Source organism: Anarrhichthys ocellatus, unplaced genomic scaffold, assembly GCF_004355925.1.
Source record: "Anarrhichthys ocellatus isolate YVR2014 unplaced genomic scaffold, GSC_Weel_1.0 scaffold38, whole genome shotgun sequence".
NCBI classification, from domain to species: Eukaryota; Metazoa; Chordata; class Actinopteri; order Perciformes; family Anarhichadidae; genus Anarrhichthys; species Anarrhichthys ocellatus.
Window position 1 is genome coordinate 1804542 of NW_022280068.1, and position 15469 is coordinate 1820010.

Below are 15469 nucleotides of genomic sequence, written 5' to 3' on the forward strand. Positions count from 1 at the left end.
GGGTATAATAATATAAATTGGCCAAAGTGAAAAGACAGTCAGCTTCTATGGCTGCAGAAGTTGCTGTCAAGACTCACAAAGGTTGTCGGTATATAAATAACACACAGATATGTGCACACACACAAACACAGACACAGACACACACAATAAACAAGGCTGCCCAACCAGAACTAACAAAGGCCCACTACGGACAGTCCTGTCAGCACAGCGAGGGAGAGTTATTGTGCTGCGTGTGTGTGTGTGTGTTAGTCCATTTGTGTGTATGCACATGTTCATGCATATTTGTGTGTGCATTTGATTTTGTGTGACTGTGTGCGGTGTCCTTTACACACTAAGGAATGGTAATTGTCTCCAGTGAATAAGCTATACGCTCATTTACTCTCAGAATATTGTGTGTGTGTGTGTGTGTGAGAGAGAGATGGGTGAGTCAGAGCGAAAGGCACAATGTGTGTGTCATAAGCTACGCTCATTTACTCTCAAAATATTGGACTGTGAATATGTGTGTCTATGTACGTTACATTTACATGCAGTGTTTGTGAGAAATTGCTTCAAAGTGAAGGAGTGTGTATGTCAAATACTCAGGCATTCACACTCAAAATATCTGTGTGTGTGTGTGTGTGTGTGCTGTACGCCACGCTCATTTAGCCTAAGAACCTACTTTATTTTCTCTGTTTGAGGTGAGACGACTGCCTTTCCCCCTCGCCGCCACTTTCCAGCCCGCTCAGCCAATCAACCCGCGCACGCGCACGCACGCGCACGCACACACCCAAACCCTCTCGTGTGCAGTTCTCCAAGCCAGGGCGATCGTCAGACTTATTACATGGAGGGTTGTCTGCCTTGTTACATTTTCACTTTATGAGCTGAGAGCCTTCCACAGTCCCTCAATACTTAACATAGACAGCAACTGAGACAGTGTGTGTGTGTGTGTGTGTGTGTGTGTGTGTGTGTGTGTGTGTGTGTGTGTGTGAGAGGGGGGCAGCTGCTTTCTTTTTATCAGCAGATAGGCCACTTGGTCCCGCACTACTTAGCAAACCCAACTATTTAATAAGCACAGCAGGCAGACTGTGTCTGTGTGTGAGAAAGAAAAAGAATGAGCGTGAAAGAAAAGACAAAATGACATAATATTTAAAATAATCACAAAGAGCAGTTATATATTAAGATGATATATATTTCATGGAAAACACTCTGGGTTTTTACAGTTGGTTTTCTGTGATATAGAATCCAGAAGAAAGGTCTCAATGAACCCTAATTGATTTGCTTGATTTCATTAATGACTCTGCATTAATGAGTCATGAATATGAAGGGAGACACTAGATTAATTAAAGGGCCAGTATGCAGCATTCTATTGGCATAAATTTAATATTTACAAATAAGTATGTTTTCTTTACTCTATAATAACCTGAAAATAAGAATTATTGTGTTTTCATTACCTTACGATGAGCCCTTCATATCTACATGGAGCAGGTTTTATAAATATTTTTGGTTTAAAAACACAGGTTGGAATTATAATATGCAATTAAACAGCTTGACAACCTTATAGCTGGTTAAGCCATTAGTATTTTGGACTTTAAAAACAGCCCTCTGTGTCAGAGAAGTTGGACAACCGCCGAGTGTCTGGATATAATAAGCACTCCGAGCTGTAGGCACAGAGTCAGACCCAAGTCAGGGTCTTACAGTTTATCACAATATAACGTGATAATATGCACCATTAAGCTGAACCAACGGGTCACTATAGTTCATATATTCCGATCAGTTATGACTCCCAAAGGGTATTGATATAAACATGAAATGCCAGAGGGCACAATGAAACATTATCTATCACTGTTAATGGTCATAAGTCTGAAAATTTTGACAAACTTATACTCATAAAAACAGAATGCAATACCTTTTAACAGCTTCAAGACACAAGATATGTTTTGATTGACGTCAACGGTCCTCAGGTTTGGTGTAACAGCATGCAGTTACTCTACGTGCTACGTATGTGACACTACTTTTAACAGCTTAATACTCAATAGCCATGTTTCCATAAACATATTTTATGTACAATTTGAAGTATGACATTAGATAAGCCGTATGGAAATGAAAACATTTGATAAAACTTCCTATCCCCTCTTGAGGGGGTTTTTGCTTTTGTTGAAAAAGAGCTGATGTGCTAAATGAGACATGGAAACACCTTCCCAAATAAGTTCTGATGTAGCAAACATTTAACTCACATGAGTGATCAGCTGTGTCTTTGTCTCCAGACTCGAAACATGGCTAATATAGCTGATATGAAAAAACAATTAAAACTTGGCCAATTGAAACAAATTCCTGAGGACCTCTACAGGCGGAAACCTCCGGTTCTGAAGTTCCTTAAACTTGCATTCTCTCTCCTGGCCATCAGGGGGCAACTCATCTCGTTGCAAGAATAAGTCTGATTGTATAGAAGTCTATGAGAAAATGACTCTACTTCTCACTTGATTTATTACCTCAGTAAACATTGTAAACACGAGTTTATGGTCTCAATCTCTAGTTTCAAGTCTTCTTCAATACAACATGATGTTCATTTCGTAAATGATGGTCCATTTAGAGTCAAACAGAACATAAAGCAGGGTATGCTTTAGGGCGGGGCTACTGAGATTAACAGCTCGGTACCGCTAACACAGCCGTATACGTCGTCACTACGTCACACTTTCAAATATGGTCACTTCTGTTCTATGACGACCAAAACTTCCAAACTTCAGGCTTCAAAACAACAGTCCAGCAACATTGTTATTGACATTGGTTGAGGATGGCCAGTGAAGTCTTTGGAGTCTGACAGCTCAGGACAGCCACATAGAGTTTGCCCCTTGTGAGAGGAGACTCTGAGTCAGGCCATCGGCAGACACAAGTGCTCTCCATTGAAACATGACTCTGGCAGGTTTTACAGACTGCAGAATGAAATCCCCCATGCCGCCATGGGGAGATTTCTCAGGTCTGATATCATGTAATAATCATAACAATAACAAAACCTGCAGCAGTCAGGAAGGGACTTCCATTACACCAAAGATGGAACAAAGTGATCGGACCACATCTGATTTTTATCAAAGACCGGTATCAAAGCAATGGATCACTTTGTTCATTTAGCCTTATTTCTGTCTGCTCTGTGTGTGTGTGTGTGTGTGTATGGCTGCGTGTGTGTGTCTCCCAATAGGTGTCAGTGCGAGCAATAACCTAATGAGTATAATAGAACTGTTATATTTTTAATAAACACAGCAGGCAGCTGTAGTCTGCTGAGGCTCATAGGTAAATGGATGGAGAGATTGTCAATGGCTCACAATGGTACACTTACTGCTGATTACAGAAACGGAGCACTTGCTGTGCATATGGACTGTGTGTGCACGTGTGTGCCTCTACAGTGTGTGTGTGGGCGTCTGCATGCTCAAAAGATCTTTTTCTGAAAGAAAGCCATGTGTATCCATGCTTGTGTGTGTCTATGTATGAGTTACAGTTTTTCATTAGCACACAAGAATATGTCCGTGTAAGTATACACAGAAACGTCTCATCCAAAACTTCATCGTTGTGTAAGCGGTCTGATATGTACGCGTGTGCATGCCATTATTTTCACTCTCAGTTGACTAAATGAAACCCGTCTTGGCAGTTTCTCCTCCTCAGCACCCATTCAGTCTCCCAGTGCTACCCATACGATATTAAAAATCTCCCTTCCTCCCAGCACACCGGCCAGGCTCGCCAGCTCACACTTCCCAAAACAAGCTTTTTCCTGTCGGCGTGACGTCTTTATGTCTGTTAAACAATATCAGGTGGAATCTCTGGTGTAAAATATGATCAAAGCGTGGAAGTTGGGGAGCATTTTTTCTTTTTTTCTCTATCTCTATTGTCTTCCAGCAGAGCAGGTTATGAAAACAAACCAGGGAGACATAAAGGAGAGTTATTGTTTCTTTTCAATGATCAATAAGAATTTCCGTTCTTAATCACGTTTTATTAAATCTCCATAATTTCATATTGCATGGATTCCAATTTCAGAGTCACTACTACCTTCATAAAGAACTAGCATTCATATTATTGTAATGATTGTGCTAGTATTTGTATTTGTATTAGTAACAGGAGCACAAACAAGATGAGAACAGCTCCACCAAAACACAATTAACGCAAATTTTGCAGATTATAATTCTATGAAATACATCCACTGTATAGTGAGCGCTATAATATATGAGATAATGGAGGAGTGAGGTTAAATTAAGGTACAGTATTATAATATTCAGCAGGATGTAACTGATTATTAACACACATTTTCATTGCATCTCGTGACTTTAAATTAGACCTTAAAAACTATAGATTGGACATTATTACATCCAAAACACAGTAACATGGTGCTCATATATTATATTTTTTAATTTCAGAATAGACTTAGAGGATAAACCTCGTGTGAAGTACCATCTCATTTTTGAGGAGGTCCAAATATGGAAGTTGAGAAACATTTAAGCACCTTAATAATAATATAATAATGTAACATCAACAAGAGGGCTCTCCCGCCCTTCATCCCACCCACACCAACATAACATATATTGCAAGCGCACAGTGTAGTGTCTAAATATGTACCTAGATTATTAGCACATATTCATCCGGTTGAGTGTTTTTCATTCCATTAAAACTGTAGAGATAAAGCTACATGTTTTATATCATCATTTAAATAAATTCTCTCCTCTAATCAGAGAGTGTGAGAGAGACTGTCTGGATATTAAGATATAAGGCAGAGAAAGAAAGAAGAGATGAAGGAGAGCAGGTAAAGACATCAAATCTGTAGCACAATTTGACAATATAATATTAACTCAATGATTATGTCCTGTGTATACTACACACTATAACTCTACTTCCATTAGATACTACTTCCTGTATATCTCACATATTCACAGTGTTACTTACGAAAATGTCACTGTCATGAAATTTGTCCATTTTTGTATTGTAAAACTTACTATTGAAATGAAACCAAATTAAAATGAATTAATAAATTAGAGTGGAAACAAACCATGAACATATTTTTTAAGAATATACTCACCAATATCTATAATGACTATTAAAATCTCCATTCATTTGTATTATTTAGTAGCAATACTTGCTGTCTAATTGAATCACACAACTATTCATCCATATATAATTATTACAGGTGTAAAACATGTACATATTACATCATCATACAGTATATATAATAAGATAAAATAATAGTTAATGTAGTTAAAGAAACAACGCTCCATGTTTTATCAGCCCACTGCTTCCTTTATTTCACTCTTACTGCCATGATAAACTCATCAGCCTCATTCGAATAATAATGAACAACTTGTTTTGACATTGCGTTATGAAAAGGAATTACAGACGCACCTCTCTACATTTCCTTCTGAGTCCATATTTCATTCCAGTAAACATCACACACACACACACACACACACACACACACACACACACACACACACACACACACACACACACACACACAATAGATCCAAAGAAATTATATTATTCATTCAATATATAAACATTATTTGTTACAGTTGAATAAATAATAGTAAGAAAGGACTATGTCAAATAGAAATAAACAGTTACTTGTAGCTCGTTTTGTGCCCAGATTCATTTTGTTTTGTTACTTTTTATTATTGATGTTGCAACTGGTTGTGTTTTTTTTAAATTGACTTACAAAAAATAAAGGTTACATTGGGTTCAGGTCTGCAAGCTTTTAGTGAAGGTCCAAGCATCTGTAGGAAATATGAAATAGCACTAAAAACAATACTTGTTTCTGACCATTTGATGAACTTCTATCAAAGCGAGGAAAGAAATAGCTTGGATTGAGGAACAGATACATGAAACTAGTACTGCTTCTTATTCCCAGACACTTGCATCAGGAACTGGCTCGTTGATCACACAAAGTGAGGAAAAGGGAGTGAATACCGTCAGAGATACGGCTTCAGTGTGCAGGAAACAGCATCACATGTGTGGGAGTTTGAAATGTTGTTGATGACAAAACTATTGAGTGAACGCAAAAGCTGCAATCAATCTGCAACTCACAATCTGAATCAGTGCCGTGAAAGATTCAGGAGAGTAAAACACAATGTGAACTTCAAATCTGCTGTTTAGGCAGATTCTGAGCACATATCAACACGGTAGGACACTTCTTTTCTTACTTGAACAAAAAGGCTAACATGGAATCACCCTTCCTCCCTCTGTTAAGGATATATATTATCTTCTTCTTGTCTGTTGGTGAATGAGAAAGCCTTTAGAACAGATATTCCTAAACTTATTTTCTGGGGACCCACATTTCAGAAATGACAAATTAAAATACTAAAGGAGGCCTCTATTTGTCACTACCCTGACTGGTTTGATTCAGGTTTCTTTTCTTGCTGGGAGCCAGAACACTCACATGAATCACTGTTGCCTAATAATCAATATCATATTGTATAAATAAATAAATAAATGTCGTAATCTCTATTTTTTTGTATTAAAATACATGTGGGGGATCATCCACACTAAACTGCAGCTTGAGGTGTATATTAGATATCTTGAATCCAAATGTCTTTAACAGATACATTCCAACTGCAGCCTATTATTTATATAGAGAGCCAGAGCAACTCAGTGCAATATCTCAGTGATCTTACTGTTTTTAAAAGTCATACATATCTTTTTAACAATAATATACGTATATTCTAATTCTTCATCTTTATTACTGTTTATTTGTGTGAATCATTGTCAGGATAGCCACTTACCTCTATGGAGTGCAATGACAGTAAAATACTACTATTCCACATCCTTGTGTTGCTTTCAGTGTTTTAGTTCATGTTTCAGTTTTCAGTACCTTGCAAATCACCGTAAATGTGCTTTCTTGCAATATTCATGAATATTATGATCTTTCTTGTTTTTACTAGTTTTTTATGTTATAATGTTTAGTACACCATTAAGGGAAAAATAAACGAAAAAATAAAAGTAGAAAAAGAAATAGTGGGAGTGAGTGGAGGTGGACTTTTAGTCGGCTCAGCTACAGTATATAAACCATGTGGAGTTACAACAAATACTGACTTTCAACAGATTTGATTTAATGAATAACTATTCTGTGAAAACTCCTCTACGGTAAAGAGTCTCGGCAGAGGTGACTCTCCACAATGTCTCCGATACATGACGCTGAACGTTTTACTGTTAAATAATGATGCCAAATATATCAGAGTGTATTTTTACTTGTCACTGAGAGTACTAATAATACTACATTCAATTTAAATATTTAAAAACATAAATCATAGAAATAGACAATTAAGCACTAATGACAGATGGTGAGACATTAAAAGCAGGCTGGAACATGTGTGTTTAGGTGCTTTTCTGAAGTAAGGGAGTGACTTTCTTTGAAGGTTTTAGCAAACAGCTAAAGGTCCAGAAATCAAGGGCAAGTTGAGTTGAAGCAATAATGGAAATAGTTTATTTTGAAGTGGTCTGGAACTAAAAACCCATTTCACTGTTAACTGGCTCCTCCACTCTTAGAACTACATGGACATTTTTGTGTTGATGTCTATCCTGTCAACTCTGATATGCTGTAAAAACAATCTATATAGCTAATATATCTTGGCATCACTTATTAATAACAGCCAAATAAAATAAAATAGTTTCTCCATTTTTTCTTTCTCCATGTTTTTAGTAATACAATGTTGAATAAATCAGGCTGTGAACGATATGTAAACAAACCCCTCTGTTGGAATTTTCTGAGAAAACAATAATTTTGAGAAAACGTATTTTAAAGATATGTTTTGGAAAATGACACATGTTGAAGACACTATAGGTGAGTAGATTAAATAAAGTAACTATTAGATATCTCCATGAAACTTCCCTATTTGACGACTTACATTAAAACCATTATTTTTATTTTCTGAAATAATGTTTAAATATGCAAATGAGGCATTATCTAATGGTAACTTTTGGTAAAATTAGGAGAAATCTACAGACGCAAATAGACAAGACATGTTTTCTTTCCACTAGTCTGAAAGAAGACATGTCATGGAAGATAAATACTGTATACCTGTGCATGATAAACAGTGTTTTTTCCTTCCTATCATTAAAAAAACACAATAATTCCCAATGATGATCTTCACCACTAAAATAATATAATATGACTTCAGAAAATGTTCTGATTTAATTAGCCACTTCCATGTTTACAGCAATATGATATCGATTTCTTTTGTTTGGCACACAGATCCTTCTCCTCCCCTTCACACACTCACAGTGGCTTCAGCTTGTGCACAGGTTTATGTCAAAGTTCAACTGTTAGTACAACTGTCAGTACATAGTGTGTAATCTGTTTTAAAATATGTACATTTATACAAAACAGCAGTCGGAAAGATAGAAGAAAAAGACAGCAACGGGGAGAGAGAGAGAGAGAAACCGGACCGATAAAAAGAAACAAAAGGTGGATAAGAGATGGAGAGAAAGTGTACAGAAAGTGAAGAAATATGTTTGAAAATATGGTTGAGGAATGCAATGAACAGAAGAAAGAAAGAAAATGAAAAAAGCAGAGTAACATTGTAAAGAACTGAGAATGAAAGAGAACAAAGGAGAGTAGAAAAAAGGAAGGAAGAAAATGGTTTTAAAAAAGAGATACTATATTTAGGAGAGGTAATTAAATTTCAAATTAAAGGTCATGTCTTTTTGCAGAAAATAATTGGTCTGCTTTAGACTCAGTTACATTAATTAAAACATTATTTCATACATTTTTTTAGCTAATAGTGACAAAGGGATACATAAATGCATTTCTACAATATATGTGTATTTCCTGAAAATGATGACTGTTTCATGTTTTTCAACAACTGAAATGTTTATTCCAATATATATATAAAAACAACAGAATATGAGTGAATTAAAATGAATGATGGGGCAGTGTGTTCTACAGTGGAGGGAGGTGGTGACGGGCCCCAGTGACGGTTCTAGTTCTGACTTTTATGTTTGAAAGCTCAGCTCGTCAGCCGTGACAGATTTTGCTCCTAAAAATCAACATCACATGATCAAAAGGACACTTGAGATTAGACAACATCAACATACATATTACAAAGAAAATAATACATTATTTATCTAATTGAATAGTTTTTTTTATAGATGTTATATGTTTGATAAACAGCATGTCATTTCTTTATGGATCTCTACTGACTATTCTACCAAAATAAATGACCACCAGGATGGTTTGCCTTTTCGAGGAAACATAAAACAAATTACACCATTTCATACTAAACATAAATCCTTCATGAACAATATTTAGAAAGTAGAAATCAGAATGACCCTCAACTGTTCTTTCACTACCCAACAGACCCCGCCACCCTGTGCTGCCCTGTCTGTCTTTACGCCCCTGGTGTTCTGGTCAGTTGTGCCTCATCTTTGGGTCAACAAGGGTTAAAGAGAGAGAGGGAAGGGGAGAAGCCTTCACGACACAACCCTCCCTCTCCGTTACCCCCCAGACTACATCCAAATACCGACAGACTCGCGCTCACCCCCGGTAGTACACACTCGTTAACACACAGCCTCTCTCTCTCTCTCTCTCTCTCTCTCTCTCTTTTCTCACACTTACACACGCGGAAGAACAGCGCGCGGCGGATCACGGGGCGCAGCGGCGCATCTGCTCTCTCGTTGAAGCGGCGGAACGGCGGAGAGGAGCAACCGGCGCTCCCTGCTCAAGGTACGGACTTCTTAAAGATGATTAATTGGCTGGATGCCCTCGTGGCTCGTGGAGAGGCTGTTTGAGCGTGCGTGTGTGAGAAGTTGCCCATAGATTCTGAACGTGGAGGCGTGAATACTTAATTGCAGCTAATGAACGTGGAAGTTAGTTTCTCGTTGGCTGCTCGTAATTGGTAAACTCCACACTGGCGCTTCCCAGCAGGTCGGGGGGTGTGCGGGGTCCAGAGGGGGCAGCTCATCTAGCTCTGGTTATCTGCTCAGGATGGTTGCTCCTGTTGCTCTTACTAAAGTATCATCCAGTTGTTTCATCTGTGTTCACAAAAGTGATGAAAATAGACCTTAAGTGATACATTTGACTTTAAGTAGCAAAAGTGCATTTAGATCTTGAAATGCATCCTTATCGTTCATGAATACTGTTTGGCACTGCTGACACTGTCAATAGTGAACTGGCCACGGATGGATCCCAATCCCTCTGAGAGACTCTCCTCTTCCTGCATGTTGAAGTTGCGTTACAACATCAATCTCTGCAGTTTTGGCACTTTTTGCTCACTTCTCTCTCATTACTCACTGCTGAAAGCTCCTTAGGATCAGGTGTGCTACCTATTGAAATGATTAGACTGTGATGGGTGTCAGTGGTGAGACGGGTCATTGTTGACACTTTTTTGGACTACAGGTATATTTTGGAGGGCCTGTGGTAGGGCTCAAACAATAGAGAACATCTAATACCACAATATTTTTCATTACATTTTTGACCAAATACCTCTATATCAGTATCGTATGGTTAACTATTAGTGCTCTCACAATAGATTTACACAGATATTTTCTTGTAAATAATCACAGTATGATGTGGATATCATGACTGATATGAGTGGGTAAAGTCAAATAAAAGATCAGTCATCACTTCACCGTTATGCAGCTTTCAAAACCAGGACAAGACAATACATATGCCACATTATGATATTACACTATCCAAAATCTGTGCCGACATCTAGTCTCATGTCATGATATTGATATAATATTAATATATTGCCCAGTTCTAGACTGGGGGATTTTTTGCCTTTATTACGGAGAGAGAAGGGATGATACAAAGGTCTCGAACTAGTGACGCTGCAGTTAAAGGTCAGCATCATGAACCCCAAGGCCACCAAACCAGTGTTTGTGTGTAATAAACATGTTATACACAGCAGGATAAACACACAGCAAAGACAGCTGTGATGAAGGACAGAGCAGGTGAGCCAATCAACACGGTTTTCATTCAATAGTGGTATTGTCTTCATCAAGTCAACTGTTTTAATCAAATGAATGTCTTCACCCAAGAAAATAATTGAATTATAAAAGTGAACAAATGTTGCCTCAGGGTACTGCGGCAGGGTGACTGCTTTCCAACATAGACTTTTAAATGAAGCCAGTTTTCTTGTTGTTAGATAAATTTGATTTTTATATTTTGTATTCATTTATTTAATTGTATTTGTTAATACTACTGTTTCAATCGCAACTAAGTTTTCAGAGTTGAGTTTGTTGCTCCAGGGCACGGTGGCAGGATGGATGGTGGCAGTGAATGCAGCCAGGCGGACTGCTTTCAGGGTGTCAACATGTGTTACGGGTGTGAGTAGCTGTAAAGAGATAATGAGTCGCTCAAAGGCACTTGGATGAATGTGTGGTTGCAGGTTTGAAGATGTTTGGTGAAGACTCGTCTGTTGTTAATCACATGAGTATTCTGTGGATGCTGGAGACTTCAGCTTGCATTGTATACTGAATTCCAGTCAATCTAGGTGTTTATGTTGAGGGACGTGCAAGAAGAATAGGTCTGTAACGGAAGGTTTGCCACACCTAAAGGCAGAAACGTTTTAATTCTGAATTAATTATAAAATGATAGATTAATGCTGGTCTGCAGCTATAATTGATTTCTGTGGGTAAACGGTAGATGGATATGGAAGTAATCATCTCTGAGTGATATGGAAAAGCCATCTCTGGGTTTGACTCTTGCATTTTAAGATTGCTACACCAGAACTGTGGTATTACTCCAGCCAAAAACAAAGCCCTGTCTTTGTCATCCAAAAAGAACACTTGCTGTTTTCAGTTCAGATTGTAAATTGGCTGAAATGAAAGTAATAAATGAAACATCACAGACTATCGAATGTGTTCCACCTCGCAGGATGTCGATACTGTTTTGAAATGAATTGATCCGTGGTCATTTATTCAGCCCTGACGTGTAAATATTGCATTCTCTAATTAATCACAGATTATTTATTTAAGTTACTAATATTAGTTAGTACTCTGACTAATTACATATAGTTGATGTAATTGATCAGTCACTGTAATTATTATGATCACAGCAGAGGAACAAGGAGTCCTTCTACCAAGATACCTTGAGCATAACTGTCAGTTATGTTTATCCTTTTGAATTATTACATTATCGGAGACGAACATGACCAAGGTCTTATTTTTACATTTTTATCAGCTCTGTGTTCTCTCACTAGATGAGACGTGAGTCTTTTTGGAAGGAATATACATTTTTTGTCTCCGTGTTTATACATATTTTTAATACTTTTATCCTGATTCCACCATAATCATTTTCCGCCTGTGAAATATAGGAAAATATAAATAAATATTAGACAAAGGTATAAATGGCATTTTTCTTTCATAAATGTGTTTGATGTATCTGAACAATTTCTCTGTCATCGATCAATCAGAAGAAAGTGCAAGCAGTTAACAAGAAGATCAAGAGTCAGTGGTCCCGGAAAGATGGACCGAATATTTCCAATTTCATTTCATTTAACCATTCGCCATTGAGAATTCTATCTATCTATCTATCTGTCTAACCATCCATCCACTCATCGACAGAAGTGGTCAGCTGTCAGATTAACAGATTTGAAAATGTTAAAAGAGGCCGCTGCTGTGAATTAACATTGTGCAGCACAGTGGCGTGAGGAGGATACGACGGGCTCCAGTGCGTTGCTATTAAGACGGGTTTCAGTTCCCTGCTGTCGCTTCTATGTTTAAAAGGCATGATGCTTGCAGATGTGCTCTGCTTGTCATTCTTGACAGATTTGCGCCTAAACGAGCCACCATATATCGTATCATCTAATCACATGATCGAAGAGAGACTGGAGACAACAACAACATACGTATTACCCAGTAATCATTTTTGCATATCTGTATATGAAAACATATAGTGAAAATATATAGTTTATAGAGTTTATGTATAATAAGCATATCATATTGTTATATATTGACTGTTTTATCTATTTGAGTTGGGTTTGCCTTTTTGAGGGCATCAATAATGAATGGCACCATGTTAAATTCAACATAAGGTCTTCTTCAACACAGAAGTATGTCGGAACTGGAAAATGTAATCACTCACAAGAGCCTCCCCTCCATCCATCCCATTGTGGTAGGGCCGCTCCCTCTAGGGGCCCCCCACCTTACGGGCCCCGTCTATATTTACACCCCAGGTGCAGCTGCTTGGGCTGCTTAAGTAAAACAACCTGATTCGTTTGGATTTTGGCCTTGGGAAGGATTATCCAGGTGATCCCAGCCTGACCATGAACTGAAACACTCCGGCAGCCTTATCAAGCAGGATGTATTCACAGGGTGATTACATAAGAAACACTGGAATTAAACAGAAAGTCTCTTTATGGTTTATGGTTCAGGGATTCTCTTTTATTTTCTCTTCAATAGAGCTGGTCTGGTAAATAAAGGCATAACAAAAAGACATCATAGAGTACAACATTGTGAACAAACAATCATTCTTTTTAATCATTAAATCCTTCTGTCTACTAACAATGTTTTATACAAGCAATTCGTTTATATTATTCATTGAATGTCTTATTAATGTAAATGTAAATGTAAATAACTGGAAATATAAACTTGCAATAACTGGATTTACAGTTAAGCTTCCTTTATATTATTTGACAGTCACAGTGGTTTAAAGGATCATGCCACAGTTCTTGTATGTTTCAGCCCATTTCCAAATAAAGACAAAAAACACATTTACTCAATATTATGCATCATGCATATGTGCATGTGTGCAGTAGCATAGGTGAGCACGCTGTATTGAAAGTGTCACTGAGTAATGTAGAATCATATATAAGTATACACACACATACGTGTACATGCATACATATATACGTATACACACACATACGTGTACATACATAAGTATACACACATACGTGTACATATATACAGAAGTATACACACACATACGTGTACATGCATACATAAGTATACACACATACGTGTACATGCATACATAAGTATACACACATATACGTGTACATACATATATAAGATAATGAAATGACGCTGTCACGCCAGGATACTGAGATGGAATGAAGAATTCAGTGAATGAACGACATATTAACCTTATTTCATAATTTAACCAAAACAGAATAATTTGTCAAGCACTTTGATAAATTGTTAAAGTAAAAGAGTAAATTCTTTCCAGTGAGCTTCAGTGTGACCAGCAGCACCCTGAGGACTCCTCTTTCTGCGCTCCAGTGTGACTGCCGAACCATCATATCATGCTTTACATTTTGAAAATGGTTTCCTACCGTCAGCCTGGCTTCCATTCATTTGTATCATGTATCTTGCAGAGGACTTCTTTGACATAGTTATGCCATTGTGCATAGTGCAACACAGTCTTAATGAATACGTTATTATACCATGTAACGGTATTAGTTTCCCAGGTCAAGAATGAACTTTTAAGCTTTTCTACATTGAAGATAAATTAATATCCAATCGTTATAAATTAATAGAATAGAACATTTGTTAACATTCAAATTTCTTTGGATATTTTAGACAGTTGGATGGACAGGACATTTATTTTGATTACATATTCAATAAGTCCTGCAGGAATATTACTTGTGTGACTTTTGTGAATTACTAAACAGTTTAAGTTTAAGACTCTTTCAGAGAACCCTAAAGGTTTTTTGGCCATATTGTTTAAAATTCTATCATATAAAACCCTTGTCCTGAGTTTTACCTAATCTATGTGATTTTTAAAATACAGCAGGTGTGAATTATTTCTGGGTGATGAATTAAAAGTGGCTCAAAGTCAAATAAGTATATCACAAAAGTAAAACTGAAGTTTCTCAACACATCCTTTTTTACTTCACAATGAATGAACTCAGTTTCTGATTATGTGTGTATGCATTGTTCCATAATTTAAGTTTTTGATGGTAAAAACAAGGAAAGTCAAGCAAAAGTAAAATACAAATGTAATTGAATCATTGAATGGCTATAGCTTCTGTCGACATCCAGAGCACATCCATGATGCAAATTACACATTTTTAGATGGATGAGAGATGGCTGCTGTGATTTGTGAATACTGATAAAGTTATTAATATAAATGCAGGAGCGCTTTCCTATTCATTTCCTGTTGTAGAAGTGATTCAGGCAGTGAACCCTGAAGTCATAAGGCTCTGACACCACAGAGGGAGGCAGACAGAAAGACAGACAGATGGAGCAGCAATAGACAACCAAAGGGAGAGGGCTGTCTGTATAGAGCTCCGTGTGTAGGGCACACAAAGCACAAAGTCATTCAAAATATTCTGGCAATAAAGAAAATTGTCTGATAGGCTTTATGGAGGCCATTACTCCTCAAAAAAACATTCCAAAACAAGTTTGGCATTGTGACACTGGGGAGCACTGTGGCCTACGTTACAGCTTTGGTTGGTGTTGCAGTGTGACCTTTACGGTATGTATCTGTGTAGTCACATTAATGAAGTGTGTGAAAAGATCCCAGACTTTATATAAGAAGTGGACGCAGTCACCTTGACATCACCCATGGTTACAT

The 15469-nt window shown here is 37.4% G+C and overlaps 1 long non-coding RNA gene across 1 annotated transcript in view; it reads left to right on the top strand.

The window, feature by feature from the left end:
• The first annotated feature begins 9515 nt into the window (after positions 1-9515).
• LOC116394271 (uncharacterized) overlaps positions 9516-15469 on the top strand; it is a 413803-nt gene continuing 407849 nt past the window's right edge. The window contains exon 1 of the long non-coding RNA XR_004213447.1: positions 9516-9670. This is a non-coding gene — a long non-coding RNA (uncharacterized LOC116394271). The remainder of the gene's footprint in view (positions 9671-15469) is intronic.